The 27,020-nt window shown below is 38.2% G+C and overlaps 1 protein-coding gene across 3 annotated transcripts in view; it reads left to right on the top strand.

Moving 5' to 3' along the window:
- ZFAND6 (zinc finger AN1-type containing 6) overlaps nucleotides 1-27,020 on the top strand; it is a 76,882-nt gene that overhangs the window by 27,357 nt on the left and 22,505 nt on the right. Inside the window, exon 2 of one of the 3 annotated variants that reach the window (XM_064267206.1) lies at nucleotides 8,914-9,074. The exons of the other annotated variants lie outside the window; for them this stretch is intronic. The gene's annotated coding sequence lies outside the window, so the exon portion shown is untranslated. The remainder of the gene's footprint in view (nucleotides 1-8,913; nucleotides 9,075-27,020) is intronic. 3 annotated transcript variants of the gene reach the window in all.

Raw genomic sequence — 27,020 nt, 5'->3', positions numbered from 1 at the left:
GGAATTTATTATTTAGGTCACGTAGCTATTAAGTGGTAAAGCAAGAATTTGAACCCAGATAGACATTTTTTGTTTCTTGAGTACCTGGCACATACTTACCAGTTGCTGTCCGGTTGATTCAGACTCATAGCGACCCTGTATGTGTCAAAGAGTAGGGCTGTGCTTCATAGGGTTTTCGGTGGCTGATTTTTCGTAAGTAGATTGCAGGCCCTCCGAGTTACTTCTGGGTGGTGGATTTGAACTGCAACGTTTTTGTTAGTTGCCAAGTGCATTAACCATTTATACCACCCAAGGACTCCAACACATACTTAATGGTCAATAAATGTGTCTTGAATTGACCAGTGACGACACCTCACCTGTCAGAATCTACATCTCATCTCTTCTTAGGACTTCAGCACATACAGGTGCTTGGGCTTTGGAGTCAGATTATCCGGGTTCAGATCCTTGCTTTACCACCTAACTAGCTATGTGACCTGAGCAAGTTCCATAATCTCTGCAAGCCTCAGCTTCTCATCTCTAAAATGGGGGTGGTGATAATTTCCACCTTAGGTTAGAGGAGACAGTACAGGTAAAACTTTTTTTTTGTTGGCTCTCTCAATTCTATTTATCATGTCTTGCTCCTCCGACTTAACTACTGCTAGTTTTTCTTAGTTCACTGTGCCCTGTATCTCACCTCATGATCTTTTTTCCTGGGAGGCATCTAAATGAATGTCTATCTAGTAGGCAGTTAGCAAAAAGAGAACCCAGGAGAATGATTTGAGCTAGGGTCATATTTGGGAGACATGTACTCATAGTTGCTAGTTAGAGCTTTGTAACCTGAGCTAGAGTACTTAAAAGGTATCGAACAGGTGATAGGATTTTGGGATATGGCTCCATGAGCTGTACATCTTTGGGCATCCCAGTTTTTTTTTTTAAATAATTTTTATTGAGCTTTAAGTGAACGTTTACAAACCAAGTCAGTTTGTCACATATAAGCTTATATACACCTTACTCCATACTCCCACTTACTCTCCCCCTAATGAGTCAGCCCTTCCAGTCTCAACTTTCATGACAATTTTGCCAGTTTCTAACCCTCTCTACCTTCCTATCTCCCCTCCAGACAGGAGATTGGGCATCCCAGTTTTCTAATATTCTTTTTTATTGACTTCCTAGACTTTCTGGAATATTCTAGAAATCTCATCATTTTGGCATCCATAAAATACAGGGTCACACACTAGAAGCAGCACAGAAATTTCAGGTAGCCTGATGTCTCTGCCCACGCCCCAAATAAAGATGCATGTTTTTTCAATAATATATACTATCGTGTTATTAGTATCGGGGGCCCTGGTAGCATATGGTTAAGAGCTAACCAAAAGGTTGGAATTTCGAATCCAGCAGCTCGGAAACCCTATGGGGCAGTTCTGCTCTGTTCTATAGGATCGTTATGAGTTGCAGTTGACCCAACAGCAATGGGTTTGGTTTTTGGTTTTGTTGTTATATCACACATCTTAGGTTTTGATTTAAAAGATGTGGTTTCCATAGGGTGTGACCCCATTTGGCAAGTAGGGGGAGGAGAAGTGATTAAAGGAAATACCTTCAAAGTAAGTTTCATTAATATTATATTGTCTTTTTAGTCAGATGTGTGTGGTTTATCACTCTGTTGTGTGATTTTACATCAGAGTATGGGGTTGGGGGGATGGATGCACATGAAACTAGAGAAAGTGTGAATGAGAAAGCAGGGCCCTGCAAGAATCTCTGAAGGCTCCAAATGCTTGATGGTTTGTATATTATTAAATTCCAACCATATATGACTCCTCCAATAACTTTGATAGCTTTATCATGATGATCATATGTGCCCTTGAAGGAAATGGGTTGTTAGAATCTCTTGTCACTTTGCTTTCACAAAAGAGTTCCATTCAGATAAAATTACCTTATTTCTTTTATGGTGTCTTATTTCTTATAAAAACCAAGAGTGAGATATGTTAGAGAAAAATAAAGCTAAAGATTGCTGATTTGTCATCAGTATCCTGGGCTTGTTCTTCATTGTTTCTAAAAAGAACCAGATCCCAAGTGTCAGTATATACATTTAATACTGCACTGTGACACTGTTAGCGGCTGATAACATTCTTCAATTTAAATTTATATTCTCTGATAGTTCTGAAAACTTATTTCTCAAATTAAGAATGAATGATTTGTAGTGATTATTCAATTGAAAAATCAGAAAAGTCATCTTATATTTTCAGTACCTTGACTCGAGGGCACTGGGTTTTTTAACTCTTGTAATGAGAGTGGGTATTCTTATAATTAGAAAAAAAAAAATTAGAGTGCTACATAATTCAGGGTGTTTATTAGTAGGGAGAAAATGATATCCTGGCTTGATGATTGTGGTCATTTGATTTTGAGTTTATAGTATACCTTGAAACAAAACAAAAATTGTATGTATGAATGACTTTAGGAAGACAAACTTATTTTATCCTAGCCAGAATTCTTGGCATAGTGGCACTTACAAAAATACTGGGGCGGGGGTGGGGGGGAGGGGAGAGGAAGCAGTTGGCAAACAAACATAGAAGGCAGTGTGTGAAAATATGGTAAATACATCTAAGTGACTGTTTTTTAGCAGTATGTTAAGAAAGAAGGAAAGAAAACTGAGTGTTGATTGCTAGGAAGAGGTAGAATTATTTTGTACCACTGGTAAAATATTTTGTATATTGCCTGTCATTTGTTAGGTCTTGCTCCTTAAACAGCTAGAATAAAAGAGATGAAAAGGTATTAAGTAATGTTGAAAGTACATAGAGTGTAGGCAGCCAGATAATTGTACCTCAGGGTTTCTATCAGCTGTTAGCCACAGCTGAGCATTTTTAAAGATTATAATCCCAAGGGGCCTAATTATTTCATAATTTACTTTGGCCTAATCAGAGTATGTATCCTGAATAGGCATTCCATCTTTTCGATGCAACATTTATTGAAGAATAGTTGGTTTAAAAATTTAGAAAGAAAAAAAGGTAAAGTTCTCATTCTTAAACATACCAACCAAAAACCAAACTCATTGCCATCGAGTCTGTTCTGGCTCATGGCAACCCTACAGGACAGAGTAGAACTGCCCTATAGGGTTTCTAAGGTTGTTATCTTTACAGAAGCAAACTGCCACGTCATTCTCTTGTGGAGCAGCTGGTGGATTCAAGCTGCCTACTTCTGGTTTGCAGCCAAATGCTTAACCACTGTGCCACCAGGGCTCCAAAATTAACTGTAGACGTTCTCATCCTCTGCAAAACGTGAAGATAATGGATTAATACTGGTATAGATACATTCTCTTTGGGCTCTGAAGTCAAAATGTTTTATTTATGTGTTGCATATGTTACCTATTTTATGAAAAAATGAATAAACAAGTGAAAAGCTGATAAAACTCAGTTCTCAGAGGTCCTCACCCTCTGGAAATAATTGAGGTAGAGAGTAAAGCCAGAGATTTTTTTCTCTTCAAAATGGCTTTTTTGGTTTTTCTTTTTTTTTAGCTGCTACAGCTTTTGCACTTTACCCCTTAGGTCTTAAGGAACCTTAGTTGTACACCTGCATTTGGCCCTGCATAACCTTTTCATTTATAGCTAAGGTACACAAACTAGGGGGGAGGCTGATGAGGACTGGCTTTGCCATTTAGATTATGTGGGAGACATTTGCTGTAAATTGAATGAGCTGCCTGTGTAGCTTCCAAGATTTTGAGAAATGGATATTGCATGCATGCTTTAAATGTGATATGCTGAAAAGTATAACTCCGTAAATTTTGAGATGGTATGTAAAGTGCCTAGTACAGTGCCTCCCTTTGCGTATCTCTCCTATCTGCAAAATGGAAATAAAACCAACCTATTTTCTTCCAGATGGTGGTTGTCTTGGTCTTACTCTTTCCAGCAGATGTCCTTTGATAGGTGATTATGTACAGTTTCTTGGAAGTTTTATTTCTCTGTGATACTTTTCTGTTGGTTGGTTGACCTCTTTCATGTGGGAGGGGGACTGGTGAATAGAGCGGAGGTGTAAATTTTATTTATACAAACTTTTCCTGACAACTCCAATGGTTCTATGGGACAAATGGCTCACACTGGCACCTTTCCCTCCATCAGTTACTTATATTTGGCTTTTCTTCTCTTTGGTAAGTCGTTTGCCATTCCTTCATTCACTTACCATCATCATAAATATATTGTGGTTCAGGATTACGGTTGCTCCTGTTTCATTGAAGACAAAGTTTATGTTCCTACATCTTGTTCTGCTTGTTATAGCATGAGTTTTGAGAGAGAAGAGAAACGTTTTTGCTCTGCAATCTTGAAATTGGAAGATCCCATGTTCTTTTTCAGTTTTTTCACAGTGTTTCTCCAGCAATTCAGAGTTAAGCATGTAAAATGAACCATCATCACCCCAGCAGTAGTAGTTCAAGGTGGATCATCTTGGGAGCCTTGGTGGCACAGTGGCTATGTGCTTGGCTGCTGACTGAAAGGTTGGCAGTTGAAATTCACCAGCTGCTCCTTGGGAGACAGATGGGGCAGTCTGCTTCTGTAAGGATTACAGCCTTGGAAACTCTATGGGGCAGATCTCTGTTCTTTAGGGTTGCTGTGAGTCGGAATCTACTCAGCAGTGGGTTTGGTTTTGGTTACTTGTTTATCTTCTTGTTAAACTCTCCCTATGACCTTAAACTCCACTTCCCCAAAATTTTACTCATAATTTTTATGCCCCCAAATCTGTGTAGTGGGTCTCTATTAATATTATCCTTATTTTAACACCATGCTTATTAAAAACTGGTGAAAAAGTAAAACTTACGCTTGGTTCCTATCAGCTACTATAGTTAGTACTAGCCATATGTTCTTATGTCTAGCCTGCAAAAACATTTGCTAAAATTTCAAATAGTAATTTTGCGAAGTTTATAGTGGGAAATCATTGGATTTTTTTGAACAGTTCTTTTGGGGGACAGTGAGGTGTAGGGGTTGGGAGATGTATCCTTTGGCCTATTTTAGTTGACCGAAATTATTCTAAAGTTATCACCATCACAGGAATTTGAAATTATTTTCTTTTCAGCTGTAAATACGTATTGTGTGCTCTTTGCTAAAGTAATGTTTTCCATTATATACCTGAAGTACCACCAGTTGCTGTCGAGCTGATTCTAAATTGTGGCGACCCATATATATCAGGGTAGAACTGTGTCCCATAGGTTTTCAGTGCCTGATTTTTTTGGAAGTAGATCGCTAGGCCTTTCTTCTGACATGCTTCTGGGTGGACTCGAACCTCCAGCCTTTCAGTTAAAATCTGAGTGATTAACAGTTTGCATCACCCATCGACTCCATGTATCTAAAGTAGTGGTTCTCAAACTTGAACATATTATACATTAGAATCCCTTGGGAGCTTCTTGTTGTTAGGTGCCATTGAGTCCGTTCTGATTCATAGCAACCCTGTGCATAACAGGACAAAACATTGCCTGGTCCTGCTCCATCCTCACAGTCGTTGCTGTGTTTGACCCCATTGTTGCAGCCACTGTGACAGTCTATCTCGATGAAGGTCTTCCTCTCTTTCCCTTCCTTCTTTACCAAGCATGATGCCCTTCTCCAGGGACTGGTCCCCTCTGATAACATGTCCAAAGTACATGAGGCGAAGTCTCGCCATCCTTACTTCCAAGGAGTATTCTGGCTGTACCTCTTCCAAGACAGATTTGTTTGTTCTTCTGGCAGTCTGTGGTATATTCAGTATTCTTCACCAACACCATAATTTAGAGGCATCAGTAACCCATTGCTGTTGAGTTGATTCCTACTCATAGCAACCCCATAGGACAGAGTAGAACTGCCCCATAGGGTTTCCAAGGAGCAGCTGGTAGATTCGAACTGCTGACCTTTTGGTTAGCAGCTGAGGCATCAATAGAGAGTACTGATCCTTGGACCAGGGAACCCTGGTGGAGCAATGGTTAAGTGCTTGGCTGTTAATGGAAAGGTTGGTGGTTGGAGCCCACTCAGCAGCTGCTTGTGAGAAAGAGTAAACCACCTCCTTCCATAAGTATTACAGCCACGAAAACCCCATGGGGTGGTTCTACTCTCACCTGGTGTAGCTGTGAGTCAGGATTGACACAGAGGCACCTAACAACAATCTCGGGACCCAGCTTGAGTGATTCATTAAGTATGGGTTGGGGCCTACGAATTTGTAATTTTCTGATGTCATTAACCCATGATATTTGAGAAACACTGATCCGAAGGCTGTTTAGGGAAATCCATGTTTAGTGATCAATCCAGGAAAACTCCAACTTTTTAAACTCACTTATCTTGAAATTTTGAATCACGCTGTCTAGGTTTTTGAGACTTTAACTTACAAGCAATGTGTTGATACCTTTTTGGTTGAGTAGGAGCCAGTTGGACTTCATCCAGCAGATTTTTAAGACTAATAGGGAAGTCATTATAGGGCCCATTCTTGGTGAAGTGGAAGCAATTTTCATCTGGATGCTGAATGGGGTCAAAGAGTATGTTGCCCAGCAATTTATTTTGTGGCTTTTACAACTACACACAGAAACCGAAGAGGAAAGCCTGATCTTGGCTAACTTTTTTTTTTTTTAAAGACCTGTCAGACAATTTGTAGGTCATATATCACTAACACAGGGACTTACAGTTATCAAGGTGATCTTACTAATGTTGAAACCAGATCAGTGCAGATTCAGGTGTGATTGACTCCTGAGTGGTTTTAAAACTAATGTGCTTCTATTTTTCCCTAATTAAGGGAGACTTGAAAATTAGTCAAATTGCTTGTGTTTTTTCAGCATTAAAAACCAAAAAAACCTGTTGCCGTTAAGTCAATTCTGACTTAGAGCAACGCTATAGGACAGAGTAGAACTGCCACATAGGGTTTCCAAGGCTGTGAATCCTTATGGAAGCAGACCGCCACATTTTTCTCCCATGGAGTGGCTGGTGGGTTCAAACCACCAACCTTTCAGTTAGCAGCCAAGCTCTGGAACCACTGTACCACCAAACCTCCTTTATTCAGCATTAGAAGTAGTGAAAGTACACATGTAGCCTGCTTTAATGGTGCAAAAAGGGGACTTACTCAATTGCACTTGCATACAGTTTTTGTTGGAATGTTTTTCTTAAAAGACCTATGTTTGCTGTTAAATTCGTGAAGAGAATTTACAAAAATTGGGAAGTCTTAACAAGCAAAGGAAGTCCTGGGTGGTGCAAACAGTTAACACGATGGGTTGCTAACGGAAAGGATTCAAGTCCACCCAGAGGTGCCTCAGAAGATCGACTTATGGAATTTGAAAAAGGCAATTGAAAACCCTGTAGAGCACAGTTCTACTCTGACACATGTGGAGTTGATGTGAGTTGGAATCAACAATTGGCTTACTGGTTTTTAACAAACAGGGACTTGTCATTTGGCAGGCTATTTTTAGATTATCATAGATTAATCTACTGATGACTCTTTAATGGCCTAGGAAGGAGCTAATTTAGACCTGATTAGTATGTTCTACACTGCTAAAGCATCCCTTGATTGATCCAATAAAAATTAAAGATGGAAAACACTTTGGTAATTTGAGCTTTACATGGACCATTGGATTTCTTATAGTGGACATACAGGGGTTCAGGGTTTGTGTTTGTTTTTGTGATGCTGATAAATGCAAGTCATAAGTTAAATCTATTATGTAAACATTTAGTGCCTGTTCTGGGTAGGTGTGCCACATGCTAGAAATACAATGGTGTCTAAGACAGATGGCTCCTAGAATGTAGTGTGATCAAAAGATAATGACCTGAAAATTACATGGTTTACTTTGGCCAGCAAAGTGACTTGTGCTTTGTTTTTGACTAGTAGTAATGCTTTTATATTTAGCTTTCTTTTTTATATATATCTATCCCATTTGTAGAAGATAATATTTATCTGCCAAATCACTGTTAACCAAGATAATCAGAGAGAATTTATAGAAAAAAATTGGTGTGGTGTTGTGTGTTTGTTTTATCAACTGTGTTCTTAATGAGCAGAATATAGAAAACTGATCATGGTATTTAAAACATATCAATTATTCAGTATTAACATTTTTAATTAGATGGGTAATAATATCTTAATTTATTCACCCTTCTAAATGATAAGAGTCACTGGATTTGTGTCTTACATCTTTGTGTCCCTCACAGCTGTGCACATAGTGACAGACCATTCTGTAGAATCTCCTTCGATTTGGGTTTGTGTCATGTTTCCTCATGATTAAAGTAGAAACGTAGTTTTGGCAGGAATGCTACATATGTGATGGTCTGTGCCTCTCCGTGTATCACATCAGTAGTCATATGTCCATTTCTCCCCTCATCAGTGATATTAACTTTGATCTTTTGATTAATGTGATGTCACCAGGGCCCTCCCTTTAGAAGTTAGTGGTTTTCCTTTTGTAATTAACTTTGGGGGAGATGCTTTAAGAGTGTCAGTATATAGTGTTTCTCATCAAACTTTTATCTATTAGTTTTATCTTTTGGTAATTCTTATCCAAATAAATTACTGTGATAGCTTTCTCAAATAATGCACCCATGTAAATACTGCGCCCACACATATAATATGAGGAAATGATGAAACTAAGTAAAACAGTTCTGGTGGTGTTGTTGTTAGGCGCCTTTGAGTCCTTTCCGGCTCATAGTGACCCTGTGTACAATAGAAAGAAACATTGCCCAGTCCTGCGGGCACAAATGATTCTAAAACGAAATTCTTGCCTACCTAGCCTGTGGCCAGGTGAAGAAGGGTCTATACGATGAAGTCACATACCTCTATAGTAGTATTCAGTGGTGTCAGATACTGAATGGGATATTTTTATTTCTTAATTTTAACTTAACAGCCCCTTTTATGTAAGCTATAATAGTAAAGGCACTCCTTAAAATTTTAGAAGATTAAAATGTGCTGCATAATAAATTTTAACTGTTTCAACTGTGTTTCATGTTAAATGTGTTACAGGCATGAATCTGAAGTCTGCTGCAGTAAAACACTGAAGGCTTTAAAATGTTTTCTTGCATAAAACTCAAACTTTAAGTAACTGCTTATGAGGATAGGGAAGGCAGGAAGCTAATGTCTGTCTCAAGATACAGGACAGCTGTTTGCTCATCAACCTCAACTGTGTGAGTAGAGACTTAAGCTTGTAACCCTATGTAATTGGACGTAGTAACTTAATTAAAAAAAAATTTTTTTTAATCTAAAGCACTTGAAGGTACACTTAAGTCGGCATGATTAGACATTTTTTAGGTCTTTTTTTTGGGAGGGGTGGGTAGGATATGAGGGTGGAGTGGGTGGTATAAAATATTTTTGAACAGTAACACTCATAACTGAGTATCATAGTGAACATGTATCCTTAGAATTATTCTAAGCATTGGAATTTGCATTACTAGTCTTAGTATTGTGAAGCAAAAGATTCTAATTCTTTAGTTGGGTGATTATTTTGTAGTTGATTTCAGCCTTTTTAAATTGATACTCTGACCAAGGAGTCATAAAAAATGTGTTCTAGGGATATGGTGTTTGATATTCATATAGAAAATTGCTTCTGAAAATAATAACTTTAATAATTTCAAAAGCTAATATTTTTAGATAGTTCAATTTCTTTTCATCAGAGAGCAGATATACTTCAAAATAAAGAGAATTCTTGGTCCCTAAGTACAGTTGGAAGTCTTAAACTTTTCAACTTATTTTTTTTAAGTGCTGTATAAGGAAACTGGTTAAGTGGTTAAGCGTTACAGTGGTTAAGCGTTACAGCTGCTAACCAAAGGGTCAGCAGCTTGAATCCGCCAGGCGCTCCTCGGAAACTCTGTGGAGCAGTTCTACTCTGTCCTGTAGGGTCACTGTGAGTTGGAATCGACTCAACGGCACTGGGTTTGGTTGGTTATAATATAAATCATGTTGAAGGAAAAAAAGATCTTTTTCTTTTCTTAGTACTTAAAAAAATTATCACATTAACAATCTATTTTGGGGGTTCTGGGTTTTTTTCAAGTTTCCCGTTTTGTTTTTTTTTTTTTCACTGTCATGGGTTTAGGAGTACAAATCTTAATTGAATGTGTTCCACGCCCCGTTTAGAAGATTCCATGGTTTGTACAGATGGAATGATGAAAGTATAAAACATTGCAGTGATTCAAATATAAAACATTGCATTGAGCAAAATCATGAGCATCTAGATATTTATAAAATCTTGTTAACTGTTACATGAGGATTAGAACGAATGTTACTTGCATGGTGCGTTTGCAGTGAGATGAATTTGCTTTCTCTTTCACATCCAAACGTGTTGGCTGAAGGAAAACTGGAATTGACTGTTTTGAGAATCATTGAGGGACAAGATATTTAGAAAACATGTGAAAAATATACACTGAATATAGATACTGTTATGAAAGTGTTGGAGGGTGTTTGACAGAAATGAAGGAGATACATGTAGCTGCATTCAAAAGTAGTGAAAAACTTAAAGGTGGAGTGTTTTCAATTTGCCCAATTCTTTTCTGTATTGGCCAGTAGATTTGCAGCGCTCTCTGAGTTTCCAAAGGTTATCTAGTTCCTGATCTTTCAGTAGCTCTACAGAAGAAATTTTATAATCTCCTTGATTAATGATGACAAATCTCACCTTAATGAAGTTTTAAGATATGTAATGTGAGATTTAACTCCCGTTAAAAAGCTGAGTTTAGTTTGGTGCTGGTATTTTGTTTACAGTACTCTAGCATGCTTCTTTCCTCTGTCTTTTTTAATTAGTATCAAAAATAGAGAAAATTCAAGGTTGAAGGAAGCCTTTGGAACACAGTAATGAAACTTCGATTTTTAAAATAAGATTAAACAGACACAATAGGAACAGGAGAAGCCTTTTATAACTATACAATTTGGAGTTAAAAGTTTAAGGTAATAACTTGCTCTCCAAATTCTTTTTCTCCTTTTATCTCACTGAGATGATTCCCTGTGTTCTATATTACTCTTCTAGAGGAAAGTGTTAAGAAGCTAATTCACTTTGCTAGGAGAGAAAGTACAAGTAGAAGTATGTGAGTACCATACATAAAACTCTTGCTTCTATTCTGCCTCCTCTGCCCTGCCCTATCGTTTACCTCACCACTATCGTGTAGGCCTCTCATTGATCCTGCATCCACTTCTATGATAGAATTTTACTTAGATTTAGAAATGTACATCTTTTACTGTTGTATTATGCAGTATGCATTAGGATGGAATTCCTGAGCTATTTTAAGGCCATGTAACATGGTGGTTAAGTACACAGGCTCTAGAGTCAAGGCGCCTGGGCTCAGATCCTTGATGGTCCTGTGGTATTGAGCAGATTACTGTGCCTCAATTTTCTAATCTGTAAAATAATATAGTAATAATTTACTATCTTATAGGGTAGTCGTGAGTCATCAATACATGCAAACTGTGATTATCATCATTATTAAGCCTCTCTTCCTTGCCATGGAAGAATACTAGGTAGTATATTATAAACCCTCAAAATAATTAACAGATATTAAGGCCTTAGGATTAAGAATTTGGAAATCACAAAGTAAGGTATTTTCAGTTAGGTATCATTAGAGATATCCCCAGTGCAGTAGAATAGAAGTCCTTACTTTCTGTTCTCAGGCTGCTGCACGCACTAGCCCCATTTCAAATGCTTAGTAACCACATGTGGCCACTGTTATGGGACAGTGCTGTTGTAGATAGTTGAATCTAAATCTAGGAAATGTGTTTACATTACATATGACATTGATGAGACAGCACTATTTTGTGTGCACATGAAAGATTAGCTCTTCTATCAGCTGTAACTCCACAACATAACTGGAAAGGAAGCAAAAATATTTTCTAAGAATTGGTGACGGTTAGGCATATTTTTTTTAGTTTTAGGGAAAGTGATTTTTAAGTAATTTACAAAATTCATAATGTTATTTTTAGATAAAGGAATGGACAGGTGAGTCAGGCAGCACTGAAATGCATGAGTTCTGTCAGCAGTGACTACTTCTTGGATTAAAATGAGCAGTCTGTGTGCTTTATGGAAACAGACTAATTTTTATATTTAAATGATAGTAGTATTTTTCTAGTCTAGAAGCACCTTTGAAGACTAGCAGTGTTATGAGTCGTACCTTAATTCGGGAAGAACTAGGCATCAGTTAATGGTTTTATTGTAAGGATAAGAATTTTATCTGTTTAGGTACTAAAGGCCAAAAGTAGTCTGGATTCACTTTTACAGTGTGGTTAGAAATATTCTGGGTGTTAGGGGAGATACCAAGAAGTATGAACGTGGTCTTATGTTCTAAAAGAACTCACTGTTTAGTGGGGACTACTCTAATCAGAGACCAGAACCTATGGGAACACAAATCCATTCTAACTGAAGAGAAAGGGGACTATTAAAAGGATTTATGGAAAGTCTTATGGAATTGAATTGGTATATGCTTATGGATTTGATGTTCTCCACTGTATCTCCTTCCCAGACTTTAGATTGGTTCATTGGGTCAGGTATTCAACTAGGTCTAATTAACTTGTCTGGAGGGAGGGGTTATCCCATGGTACCAACAGGACAGAAGAGCTAAGAGCTATAGGTAGTACAGATTCTATTAGAAGGGAATGCAAGCAGGGAGGCAATGATTGGCATATGTCTAACTTCAGTTTCTTTAAGTGATTAAGAAGATGTGTGTGTGTGGGTAATGTTATCCCCCTCATTAGGGATATAGTAAGGACTAAATGAGATAACCGACATAAAGTGCTTAGCACAGTGCCTAGTGCATAATAAACCCTGCCAAAAAACCACTTCTATCGGGTCAATTCCGACTCATAGTGACCCTATAGGACAGAGCAGAACTGTCCCATAGGATTTCCAAGGCTGTAAATCTTTAAGGAAGCTGACTGCTACATCTTTCTCCCGTGGAGCAGCTGGTGGGTTCAAACTGCAGACCTTTCTGTTAGCAGCTGAACACTTCAACCTCTGCACCACCAGGGCTCCTCAGTACCATAATAGCAGTAATAGTAACAAGAGCTGACATTTTCAGTGAGTGCTCACTGATACATATCTAGGTAGGTAGCTTTCTTAGCCAAGTTTTTAATTAGGGAAAAAGTTTGGAAAACTTGACAGGATGAATTGATTGCTGCTCAGAGCATTTTAATTCAGAGGGTAGTGTCCGTGTAATTGAGCTGGTGGCCTAGTCATGTAAGCTCTAAAGTGCTCTTGATAATATATTTACTCTACCCCAGATTGACTTAGGTTGAGCATTGTATGCTCTTAATCAGGAACTTAGAATGGGGTTTCCAAATTTGTTTTAGTCCTTTGAAACTCTTTGTTCAAATGAAATCTTTTGCAGACACCTGATGCGTAAAAGTACTAAAAAGGAACTGTTCTGCCTGAAGTAGGACTTTGTGGCCCAGCCTGCCTTCTCAGTCTTCTCCCCACCCCTGTTCTTCTGCCTCAGTGGTCCTTGATAAAACAAAAGCACAATTCTGAGAAATAAAGATAATGAAGGATTGCCTACATTGCAAGCATGAATGATATGTTTAAGATTGTATTTTTCACTCTTTAGCTTCTTATAGACTAGCATTCAGCTGAAGTTTGCCATCAACTAAAGTTTATATTGAAAAGTATATATTGAAAGGTAATACAAGCCCCAGAAATTTGTATTTTACTGTAGAGATAATTGTTGACCACTTTATATATTTTGTACTACATATGAACTGTGGGTGAAATGCTCTTGTATTATCAGGATCAGGTTTAATTGTACTTCTGAGCAGTTGATTTTGTCTTCTGAATATTGAGCCTAGTTATATTTTTTTCTTTGCATTAGCTAGTAGGAAGGACAGAGTCAAATAGGAGTCTTCTGTCTAGCAGTTACATAGATCCTTATGGTCATGCATGATGTTTATTGACAATATTCTTGACTTCTCATTTTTTCTGCCATTTTCCGTTTGTTTGACACTTTCCATTTTCATGTTGTCATACTGAATATTTTTAAAATCATCTTAAATCCTTTTCAGAACAACATGAAGTATATAAAAAATGGTAGTGAATGTTAAACCCTCTTCTCGTTCTAGGGTGTGAGATTCCCTGTTGCATATATGATTAAGTTTAGACTTCTTAGTGTGAGTACAAAGCCTTCATGATATGGCTTTACTCTATTTCTGGGATCATTTCCCACCATGCTGTATTCCAGGCACATGGAACTCTTGCCCCTAGTAGACCACATACTCACTGTTACCGTTCCCCACAAGTGTAAGTACTAAGTATAAATATCTGGTAAATATTTGTTGGCAGTTATCCAGAGTAATTGATGCATCATTTTATAAACTTTTGAGAGGAAGATGTTAGAGACCATTCCCTCACACTTTAAACAAGAAAGTGGTGTCTTCCAGGTGGACGTGAGGTGGATTCAAAGGGATCTCCTAGTAAGTGATGACTCACTATCTGCGTGTAAAGTCACTTTACGTACCTGTTCTTTGTGAGCTGTGAGTAAATAAGGAATCTTGGATTTATGACTGCCGCAGAGAGTTTGCAACTCTGGCTGTCATGATTAGCTGCAGATGTTTGACTTAAATAAGCCACCTAATTCTGAACTGAGCTCTATATATAGCTGTTTATGGGTTATAAAGTGTTCTCACAGTCACTGTACCATACGATCCTTCCGCAAATCCTGTGAATTAGAAAGGATAGGTATCATTTCTTTCTTCATATGAGGACCATGTTTTCCAAGTAGGAAATAGCAGAATCATAACTTTAAGCTAAGTCAGTCCATTGTTTTTTTCACTATGCTGTGGTGTTGTTATTAGGTGCCATGGAGTCTGTTCTGACTCCTAGCAACCTTAGGTACAACAGAACTTAACATTGCTCAGTCCTGCCCCATGCTCACAGTCGTTGCAATGTTTGAGCCCATTGTTGCAACCACTGTGTCAGTTCATCTCCTTGAAGGTCTTCATCTTTTTCACTGACGCTCTACTTTACCAAGCATAATCCTTTCTCCAGGGATTTGTCTTTCTTGATATCATGTCCAAAGTGAGGTGAGGTCTAACCATCCTCGCTTTTAAGAAACATTCTGGCTGTACTTTTTCCAAGATAGATTTGTTTGTTCTTCTGGCAATCAATAATATATTCAGTATTCGTCACCCTCACTGTTATTCAAATGCATCAATTCTTTTTCGACCTTCCTCATTCTTTGTCCAGCTGTCGCATGGATATGAGGCGATTGAAAATACCATGGCTTGGGTCAGGAGCACCTTAGTCCTTGAGGTGACATCTTTGCTTTTGAACACTTTAAAGAGGTCTTTTGCAGCAGATTTGCCCAGTGCAATATGTCATTTGATTTCTTTTCTGCTGTGCTTCCATAGCTGTTCATTGTGGATCCAGGGAAAATGAAATCCTTGACAACTTCAATATGGTCTCCGTTTATCATGATATTGCCACTGTGCCATACTACACATCAAGTTCACCTGTGTAAATAACAGTTGTTTTGCAGACATTTATATTTATGCCTCTTCTCGTAATACATTTGTTGCTCCTCCCCTCAAGATACTACGTTTTAACTAAAGTAGAGAAATCAGTATCTGGAATATTCTGCATTCATTTTGGGGATACATTTTTCCATACCTCTGTGAGGTAAGGAGCCCTGGAGGTGCAGTGGTTAAGTGTTTGGCTGGTAACCAAAAGGCCGGCCAGCCAGCCGCTCCTTGGAAACCCTATGGGGCAGTTCTGCTCTGTCCTATGGGGTTGCTATGAGTCAGAATCAACTTGACGGCAGTAGGTTTTTGTATGAAGGTAAAGTGATAAATCCCAGAACTTTGTGTTTTTTGGTGCTTCTTAGCATTTTGTTTGTGTGTGTGTGTGTGTGTGTTTTTAGCATTTCGTGTTTTTGTGACTGATAGGAATATTGTAATCATTGAGTTAGATGTAGTATCTGTTCAAATACGTGAAAATCAGACGTTTACATTCCTATCCTTTTGCTTGTGTTGATTCTCATGGGCAGAACCGTGTACCGTAAACTTCTGTCTCTTACAGTACCTAGCAGAGTGATAGGTACCACAATCAGATATCTGGTAAATAAGTGTATCAAAGCATCCTTGAATAAAAACGCTATGACAGAAGAGGGTAAAACTGACTTACAGTCTCAGACTTTTACTGTGTCTTCCTTGGTAATATTCCAGCTAAAGTGTTTTGAAAATTATTTACTTGTTCATTCCACATACATTTGAGTACCTCCTATGTGCTTGTCATTGATCTAGAGCAGGGGTTGGCAAACTATGGTCCACTGGCCAGATCCAGCTGGCTAGTGTGTCCAATCTGACGGAATGCCTTTTCTTGTAAAGAAAGTTTTACTGGAATACAGTCATGCTCATTCTTTTACATATTGTCTATGTCTGCTTTCACGATAGCAAGGCAGAGTTGAGTGTTGTGACAGAGACCACATGGCTCACAAAGCTTAAAGTATTTACTGGCTAGCCTTTTACAGAAAAAGTTCATCAATCCCTAATCTGAAAAAAATAAATTAATAATTGTTCTGAGTGTTTAATTTGTTTTTCCTCTCTTATGTTACAGTGTTTCTGTTTTTATAGACGATATTCTTTGTTCATTGTTCATATTTCAATTCACGTTGAAGGACAGTGTTGATTATTATAAGTAGCTGGCAGTTGTACCTCTGAATTCATGTATCAGTTTTTTCAGTTGACCTTTCCTCTGAAAAGGGAGGCAGATTAGGAGCTTTATGCTCAGATTCCGTCAAGGTAGAGTACAATTTAGGGTATGTGGATAGGAAACTAGAATGAGAAAGCCTTTAAGCTTTAAGGTCAAAGGAGGGAAGGAAGAGAATGCTTAAGTATATGGATCTTATGTATGTGGATCTTGTTTTAAATGTTAGTCTTTTTGAGAAATGGACAAATATTCATGAATGTGGAAGCCAAGAGGAGAATTTTGAGTTGGCTTTTCTCGCTTTTTCAAAAAAGAACATTGAGTAGCTTTGTGTAGAGAATTCTATATGTAGCGTATTCTAATTCTTTAAGGTATGTAATACGGAACCTAGGTCAGTTTGAGAACGTAAAATTGACTACAACTTAATTTACTCATAAAAAATTATAATGTTTGGAATGCTAAATTAGCTGGACTGCTAAAGGAACCCCTCTCTGAGTAGACTGAATTGGGAAAAGATGCCCAAAAGGTGGGAGCATGACGCTGGGCGTCATCATGGAGTACAAAAACTGCCTAACTGAATGTAGCAGACCCTGCTGGCAGACCTAGGTCTCCCCTCAGACACCAAATTCAATTTCTTTAAAAAGAACCTGTTCTGGTTTCTTGCCTTGGGATAAATACTTGGATGCTAGTGGTGGTATGCAATTGGGTGGGGTTGGCAAAGCTTCTTGGCAATTCATTGCCAGCATTTATTCATTCTATAAATATTGAATGCCTACTGTGTACCAAGCATTATTTTAAGCATCATTGAACAAAATAGGCAAAATCCTTCTCCTTATGGAAGTAACATTTTAGTAATGGAGAGACAAAGTATAATTTGATAGTAAAGACTGAGATAAGGGCATTGGAGAAAAATAAAACCGGAAAGGGTAATTTAGGGACACCGGGGGCAATTTTATATAGGGTAGCAAGGGAAGGCCTCCCTGAGAAGATAATATTTGAACAAAGACCTGAAGGAGTTGTGAGAGCCTAGCCAAAAGGATCTCTGGAGGATAGAGAGGGCACAGCAAGTACAAAGGCCTTGAGATGGGAACTCGCCTGGTATTCTTGGCAGTATATATGATAGGGAGAGGAACAGGCGAGGAGGTCAGAAGTAATGGGAGGCGCAAGATTATGGAGAGCCTTTAGGTCAGGTAAGGAGTTTGGCTTTTACTCTTTGTGAAGTGGGAAGCCATTGGAGGCTTTTGAATAAGCAAGCAGTGTGATTTGGCTTACATTTTAACAGGATCACTGGATGCTGTATTGAAAATAGACTATAGGAGGATAAGACTAGAAGCAGGGGACAAGTTCTTGGACCAAGATGTGACAGTAGGGTGGTGAAGAGTAATCAGCTTCTGTATACGTTGTGAACAAAGAACTGATAGAAATTGCTGAGGAATTGAAAAAGGGTTATCAGTGACTCCATTTTGTTGACCTGGAAGGATGATATCATTAAGTGATATGGGAAAGACTACAGGTGGAGCTGGTTTTATTAGGAATTTGGGCAAGCTTGAAGTATTTGATAGACATTTAACAGTATATTTTAAGTAAGGGATTAGATATGCTAATCTGGACTTAAGCGGAAAAGTCCACTTTGAAATAAGACTTTCAGAAGACTGGATGATATAATCTATAAGTATAGCAGGCAGAGAATAGAAGAGATTCATGGACTGAGCCCAGAAACACTCCACTGTTTAGAGGTTCTGGAAATGAGAAAGAACCAGGAAAAGACATGGAACATCAGAAAGATGGGAAGAAAACTAGGGGAAAGTAGTAGTTCATTGAAGTGTTTTGAGGAGGGCGTGAATAGCTGTAGTTAATACTGATGTGAGGTCAAATTAAATGAGGACTGAGAAATGACCTTGTATGGTATTTAATAACCTGGAGGTCATTAGTGATCTTGAGGCAAGTTTTATTGGAGTGGTAGGAGTAGAGTGGGTTCAGTAGAGAACGATCGTAAAATCCAGTGATATGTGAGAAGTGTAATTCATAATGACCAAGTTGGGTATGTTGCAGGAATAGAAAGATGATTTAACATTCACCAAAATCAATATAACTCTCACCACATTGATCGAAAAAGAGGAGAAAATTCATATGATCATCTCAATAGATACAGAAAAAACTTGTGATAAAATCCAGTCACCATTTATGACAAAAGCTTAGTGCACTAGGAGTAGAAAGGAATTTCTTTAATCTGATAGAGTTGTTTACAAGAGGAAACTATAGTCAACATAATACTTAATGGCGAAATATGGAAAGCTTTCCTTCTGAGACCAAGAACAAAAACAGGACGCCTACTGTATCACTGCTTTTGTTCATCATTGTTTTGGAGGTCCCTGCCAGTACAATAAGGCAAGAAAAAGAAACATGAGTATTGGGAAGGAAGAAATAAATGTCATTATTTGCAGACAACATAATCACATACTGAGAAAATCCAGGTCTGCAGACAAACTATTATAATCAACAGGTGAATTTACCAGGATTTTTAGATACAAGGTCAGTATAAAAAATCTATTCATATACCAGCAACTGTATTATCACTTGGCTGCATAACAAATTATCCCAAAACCTAGTGGCTTGAAACAACAAACATTATTTCGCATAGTTTCCATGCGTGAGGAATATAGAAGTGGCTTAGCTGAGTGGTTTTTGCTCAGAATGTGTCATGAGATTGCAGTCCAGATGTCAAACAAGGCTGCAGTCATCCAAAGGCTTGATCAGGGCTGGTGGAGCTGCTTCTAATAGCCAGAGGCCTCAGTTCCTTACTATGTGGGCCTCTCTGCACGACATGGTAGCTGGCTTCCCTAGAGTGGGGTAACACAAGGAAGAGCAAGGCAGAAACTACAGTGTCTTTTACGGCCTAGACTTGGAAGTGACATACCATCACTGGGATTCTGTTGATCACATAGACCTGTACTGATACAGTGTGGGACGGGGCTATACAAGGGTCTGGATGCCAGAAGACAGCGAGGCCATCTTGGAGACTTGGTATTATGCAACAACAAACAGAGGATGAGATTTTTCTTAAGATGCCATTTACAATAGATTATAAACAAACAGATACCTAGGAATAAATCTAAGAAAAGATATGTAAGACCTCTCTACTGAATACTACAAAACATAATTGGGAACTTGAGTCCTAAATTAATTGAGGGATATACTCTGCTTGTACATCTTAGTTTCAACAGTAAAAGTCCGAACAGGTTGGGTTTTTTTTTTTAAAACAAATTGGAGAACTGAACCTAAAATCTGTATGAAGATAAAGATGATACAGAAGAATCCAAATGTGTTAGTAAACGATAGTAACTTAAAACATGATAGCCATATAGGCCAGTAGAATAGACCACGAGTCTAGAAAAAAGATCCATACATATACGGCCATTTGATTCATGGATAAAAGGTTAGACTGTAGTATAGTGGGAAAGGGTAGTCTTTCAGTAAATGGTTTTGGGTTAATTAGATGTCCATACGAAGAAAAAAAATGAACCTTAACCTCTGCCTCATTCCATATAAAATAAATTACAGGTGGATTACAGATCTAAATGTAAATGGTAAAATAATAAAACTTAGAAGAAAAATATAAGTGTGTGTCTTCATGGCCTTGGGGTACACAAAGGCTTATTAAATAGCATACAGAAAGCACTAACTATAAGGAAAAATTGAAAAGTTAGACAAAATTCATCTTAATCTGAATTTTGGTCTCAGAATACCATTCAGAATGAAAAGACAAGCCACAGAGTAGGTAACATATTAAGCAAATGCAAATAATTCAGTGGAAAAAATGTACAAAGAGGATACTTAAATAGCCAGTAAGCATATGCAGATGTGCTCAGCTACTTTAGTCTTCATGGAAATGAAAATTGTAAGACTGCAATGAGAAATCACTACACATCGATAAGAATAGTTAAAAATAGGCAGTTGTATTAGTTTTCTAGGGCTGCTATAACAAATTATCCCAAACAGAAATTTATTCTTTCACAGTTCTGGGGCCAAAAGACCAAAATCACGGTGTTAGTAGGGCCACACTCTCTGGAGTCACTAGGATAGAATCCATTCCTTGTCTTTTCCAGCATTCCTTTGCTTGTGGCTGCATCACCCCAGTCTGTACTTCCAGTTACACTTTGCCATCTGTGTGTCTCCTCTCTGTGTATGTCTCAAAGCTACCTCTGCTTCTCTCTCATAAGGATACATTGATTGCATTTAGGACCTACCTGGATGATCCAGGATAAGCTCCACTCAGTCGTTAACCACGTCTTTTGCCATATAAGGTAATACAGATTCCAGGGATTAGGACGTGGACATATCCTTGGGGCCATCATACAGCCCAATACAGCAGGCAATGCTAAGTACCGGTAAGATGTGAAATAACTGCATTGCCAGGGTAGTGTAAGTTTGTATAATCACTTTAGGGCACTATTTGGCAATGTCTGTTAAAGTTGAACATACATATACCCTATTACCCAGCAATTTCACTCCTAGATATATACCCAGCATCCAACAGAAATACGTATATATACCAATCAAAAGATACATACGATAATACTTTTAACTGCAGTTTTTGTAATAGTCCAAAATTGGAAAGTTCCCAAATCCCTATCAACTTTAGAATGAGTAAATGCATAAAATGGAATATACTATAAAGCAATGGAAATGAATGAACTATATTTAGATGCAGCAGCATGGGTGAATTTCACAAACATGTTGAGAGAAGCCAGACACAGTGTGTGGTGGTGGTGGTGGTAGGTGATGACGAGTCGGCTCTGACCATTTTCAACCCTGTGAACAACAGAACGAAACACTGCCTGGTCCTGTACCATCCTCACAATCATTGTTATACTTGAGCCCATTGTTGCAGCAGCTGTGTCAACCTGTCTCATTGAGGGTCTTCCTCTTTTTCAGTGACCCTCTACCAAGCATGATGTCCTCCAGGGACTAGTCCCTCCTGAGTACCTGTCCAAAGTATGTGAGATGAAGATAAAAAAAAAATAGACACCGTATAATTCCATTTATAAAACCTGAAGAATAGACAAAACTCATCTGAGTGTTAGAAGCCAGCGTAGTGGTGGAGGAGGTAGTAATAAAAGGGGCATGAGAGGGCTTTTGGAGTACTGATGATATTCTCTTTCTTGATCTGGGTGCTAGTTACACAGTTGTGTTCAATTACACAGTTGTGTTCAATTTGTGAAAATTCATCAAGCTTTAGACTTGGGACTTGTGTACTTTTTTATATGCTAAAAGGAAAATGAGAGTGGGAGTTTGTTACTTCCTATTTTTAAAGTAACTTCTTTTACTTTATGGCAAGATATCTCTTGACTGAACTAGTGCAGCATCATCCATTTTGATATGCATTGATTGTTCTCTTAGGTTGGAGAGTTTCAGTAGCAAGTGTCAGAAAACCAAATCAAATTGAAGCAAAAACAGACTTTATCTCATATTACTGGAAAGTCTAAGCTGTAGAGTTGCTTCAGCAAGGTAGATACAGGAGTTCAACCATCTCTCCCTTGATTCTCTTTCCCAGCCCCATTTCAACTTTGCTTACTTTATTGTCCTTTTAACTCTTAAGCAAGCTGTTTCTGCTTTGTGTCAGTGATGGCGACCAGCAGCACCAGGCTTACACAATTGGTGGTCCCAGAGAATAGTGTGCATCTTTCCCATTTGTGCCTGTAAAATCCAGAGGACGACTGGTTGGCCTAGCTTGAATCATATGCCCAGGCTTGGTTCATGTGTTCCATCCCTTAGGCAGGTCTGGGTCTGGGGAGAAGGGTCCAGGCCTATCCAAACCAAATGAAGTAATGGTCTTGCCACATGAAAGAGAGGTTTTGTTACCTGAAGGGGTATGGAGGGAAAACATGCTAGGCAGACAAAAGCTGTCTGCTTCAGAAATACAGATACTCTTCAGGCTCAATTGTTTAATAGCTTTGTAGTTATTAAGAAACCACAGATTTATTTAGACTCTATAAGTAGAAAACAGTATGCTAAATAGAGGTGGGTTTATATCAAAAGCATTATTGCCATGTATCACGTTATAGCCGCAGCTCTCCATATAAGCCATGTCTGAGAACACAGATTTAGATGAGATAATGCCTTTAATAAGTTCCTTCCCCTTTATTGAGTGATAACCCACCACTGCCGTCGAGTCCATCCCGCCTCATAGCGACCCTATAGAACAAAGTAGAACTGCCCCATAGAGTTTCCAAGGAGCGCCTGGCGGATTCGAACTGCTGAACTTTTGGTTAGTAGCGATAGCACTTAACCACTACACCACCAGGGTGATAGTATATACTTAACTACGGCAGATGAGCCTTAGCAGGAGCAAATAATACTTAAATTTTACATTCAGCCTTAATTTAGGGAATCCCACAGTTAATAGTACCTATACTTGAGTTTCATTTCTCCCTAGCCCCCCAGCATCATCTGTAGTGATGATTACATTAAAGTCATTTGTTTATTTAATCCAGGGATTGGCAAACTTCTGGCCCTCTGCCTGTTTTAGTTTAGCCTATGAGTCAAACAAAAACAAAGTTTTTTTAAAATAAGATCTTGTGACATTTTTGAAAATTATATGAAATTCAAATTTTAGTGTCCGTGTTAGTTGTCCTCGAGCCTATCCCCTGTGTGCAGAATAGAACTTGCTGCATAGGGGTTTCGAGACTGTGACCCCTCTCTTTCAAGACACCTCTGGGCATGTTCAAACCACCAACCTTTAGGCTAGTAGTCAAGCACTTAACCATTTATACCACCCAAGAACTCCCTTAAAAAAACCAAACCCAGTGCCGTTGAGTCAATTCCGACTCATAACGACGCTATAGGACAGAGTAGAACTGCCCCATAGAGTTTCCAAGGGGCGCCTGGTGGATTCGAACTGCCGACCCTTTGGTTAGCAGCTGTAGCACTTAACCACTATGCAAGAACTCCCTTAGTGGCCATAAATAGTTTTGTTCCAGTACAGCCATGCTTATTTGTTTACATATTGTCTGTGGCTGCTTTTGTGCTCCAGTGATAGAGTTGAATTGTCTAAAATATTTGCTGTCTGAACATCTACAGAAAACAACCCCTGTTTTAAACATTGTTAGACAAGTAGTAAATGCGAGCCATCTAAGAGTTCTTCTACCTGTCTTCAGCTGTAAACAAGTGTGAGATTTATCACACTAGTCAGTGGAAACTTTCCTTGCAGCAGTAACTGGGAAAATGAGGTTTGTGTTTACTAGAATTAGCTTTGGGGTCTCTTATATATATTTTTAATCTTTTTATATAATGTGTTAAAAGTGATGAATTAATTATTGACTGGGAAAGAATATGTGATGTTCCAAAGATATTATCCTCATGTTAGCCAGACTCGCCCCTTTTTGTCTTTCAGCCCAAGCAACAGCAGGAAAGACAGTCTGACGTAGGGAACTGGGGACTGCTATACAGAGAGAGAGAACTACAAAGTATCCTCAGTACAGTAGGAACCCTAATCCAAAGCCCCTATACTTTTATGAAAGTGAGTAACATTCTTCCCGGTGTTTGATATCAAGTCATACTTTCTGATCTAGTTGCTTTACGAACTTTACTGGACTTTTTTGTGATCTCTGCAAAGGTTCTTGCATGCCCTCCTAACCACCGACCTATGTATAATGCCCATATGATAGCTGGTAGGTTCCAATGTTCAGAACTGTCTTCCTCTTTTGATCAATTGTTATTTTTTAAAATTATAGTAGGGTATACCACTGTACTGTACTTCCTTGCTCTCTCAGTATCTCCATGTGATATAATCACAAAGAGAAGTCTCTGAATTAACCAATTCTGAATAGTTATTTCCCCAGTGATTAAAAAATAAATAAAATTGGACTTACCACTTTGTGCAAATGAACAAATCTGTCTTAGAAGAAGTACAACCAGATTGCTGTACTTGGAATCAAGAATGGTGAGACTGCATCTCACATAGACTTGGACATGTTGTCAGGAGGGATCAGTCCCTGGAGAGGGACATCATGCTTGGTAAGGTGGAGGGTCAGCAAAAAAGAGGAAGACCCTCAACAAGATGGATTGACACACTGGCAGCAACAATTGTGAGGATGGCGTGGGACCATGCAGTGTTTTGTTCTGTTGTGTATAGGGTTGCTCTGAGTCGGAATCAACTAGAGGGCGCCTAACAACAACTTTGTGCCTGCAGTACTGCTTTGAGGTTTCGTGTGCATCCTTGTTTAACTCAACATGTTATGTGCTGTGTTTTTACTAAAATAACACATGCCTTCTATATTTGCCATCCATGCCCTCGCCCCACGAGGTATTTTCGTAAGCACTGCTATACCAATGTATTTTATGTGCTACTCTAGAAGTCGTATGTTATTTGCGTAAAAATACGATGTGTGTATGTGTTTATTTTCCGAAAATTAACAGTAGAGATCCCAGATTGGAAAGGTCTTAAGTGTTAGCATAGAGATTGAAAACTTAGATGTTAATACATTAGATCAGTCAGGTAACTGAAAGTTGAAGATAACCTTGAACTGGAAAGTACAGGCCCAGTCTAAAAGGCACCTTAGTTGATGAGTTTAATTGTGTGAACATCAGCCCACTGTTGTTAGGCCTCCCGGTTTTTCAAGAGAAGCTAGAAATCTGGATTTTTATGTGAGGTTTCCCCAATTTTCTAATGCTAACAATTTTTTGAAAACATTAATATGTTCCAGCCAACCAAACATGCTTGTGGGCTAGATTTAACCAGGTTTGCAACATCTCTGGATTAACTCCTAGTTCAGGAGGAGAGAAAAAAACAATACAGTGAAAAAGTACATGTATGCATTCTTTAACTGGCTTAGGTTGTTCGTCGTTCTAGTTGAGTAGGCAGTAGTAGTCTTGCTGTTGACTGTTTCAGTATGTAAGATACAAGTACTGAAGCATGAAACATTTTTCGTCAACCTGTTTTGTCTCCTTTTCAACTGAAAATAACCATCTTTTAGTTGACATGAATACTTTTTAGCAATAATGAAATCTATTCAACAAAATATTTTGTGGCAGTTCGTATTAGGTATTAACAGGGGTTTGAAGAAGAACCTTAAGAGTTTAGTTGGGTAAATGAATTATATACCCATGAAGCAGTTGATTAATTCCCCAAAAGGGTGGTAGGGGTGGCTTCTTTAGGAATACAGAGCAGAGAAACAAGTATTGAGGTAGGCAGAAATGTACCCAGAAGAAATAGAATTTAAGCCGTTTCTTGAGATAGGATTATTATAGGCGAAGTGCTGAAGTGGACAGCATTTACTAAGAATGAAGCAGTTTGAGCTAGAAGCTTGTTTCCAGAAATGAACATCATCTCAAACATCTGGGAGCAAAGGACTCTACTTTTAAGAAAAGCAGAGTAAAAGCAGTTATTGAACTTCTCCTCTGTGCAAGGCACTATTTAGATGTTTTCTATATGTATTCTCTTATTTGATCTGGTTATATAGATATTAGCTCCCTCTTAGGGAGCTGAGACCTCCAGAAGTTTAATAACACATCAGGTATTTGAGACTAGTATTTCCTGGTGGCATACAGTGATTTGCCGTAGAGTTCAGAGCATGGAATCTACCAGCTCTCATATGGGCAATATACATATGTCCTGGGGTGGAAAGGGCATGCGAGAATTTTTGCAGAGGTCACATTGTGGAAAGCCCTTTAGTTGGTTGTGGGGCAATATTATGTAGAGTGTGAATGCTAGGTCAGGTGTTCTTCTCTGGGGCAATTATAAAATAAGAGAATATGATGAACTGGATGTCTTAGAGGAATTTAATTAAATCGATTCGGAGGAGAGGCAGTAAAACAGAAAGCAAAAACTGTTAAGATAACACTGGTGTGAACTAATGAAAAACCTGTATAGGAATTGAAAAGAAATGAGCACAAGACATTTCAGAATGAAAATTATTGGAACTTGGTGACTTAACTCTAGGTAATAAAGCACGGGAAGTTTAATGGACTCTGTTGCATTCATTTATTTGCTGTTCTTTTGTCCGAATTCTTATAATACATTTTGTTTGCAGTCTTACAATTTTGATCTTCAATTTTTTTATGCTGATGAGGATTTCTTAGGTAAAAAGACTTAAAGGAAAAACAAATTTTGTCAAGAAATTGGTTTAATTAGCTAATTAAGATGGCATAATATCTTAAGGGTGAATAAATGAGTGACATTTTAAATTATCTTTAAATGAAAAGAATAAAAATACATGGATGATCACAAAATTATAGGTTTGTGGGGATAGGATGGACTTTGGCAGTTTTTCTCCTCGTTTTTTTAGATAAAGTTGCTGACTTAGCTACTTACTAGATATGTGACCTTGCGCACGTTACTAAGTCATATTGAATATCAGTTTCCTCATTTTTAAAATGGAGATGCCAGTAGTACCAACATCATAGGGTTCTTGAGAGAATTAAATTAAATAATATAAATAAAATAGTTCTTGGCCCATAGTAAACT

The sequence above is a fragment of the Loxodonta africana genome, chromosome 13 (genome assembly GCF_030014295.1).
Source record: "Loxodonta africana isolate mLoxAfr1 chromosome 13, mLoxAfr1.hap2, whole genome shotgun sequence".
NCBI lineage: Eukaryota > Metazoa > Chordata > Mammalia > Proboscidea > Elephantidae > Loxodonta > Loxodonta africana.
This window is presented reverse-complemented; position numbering and strand designations above follow the sequence as displayed.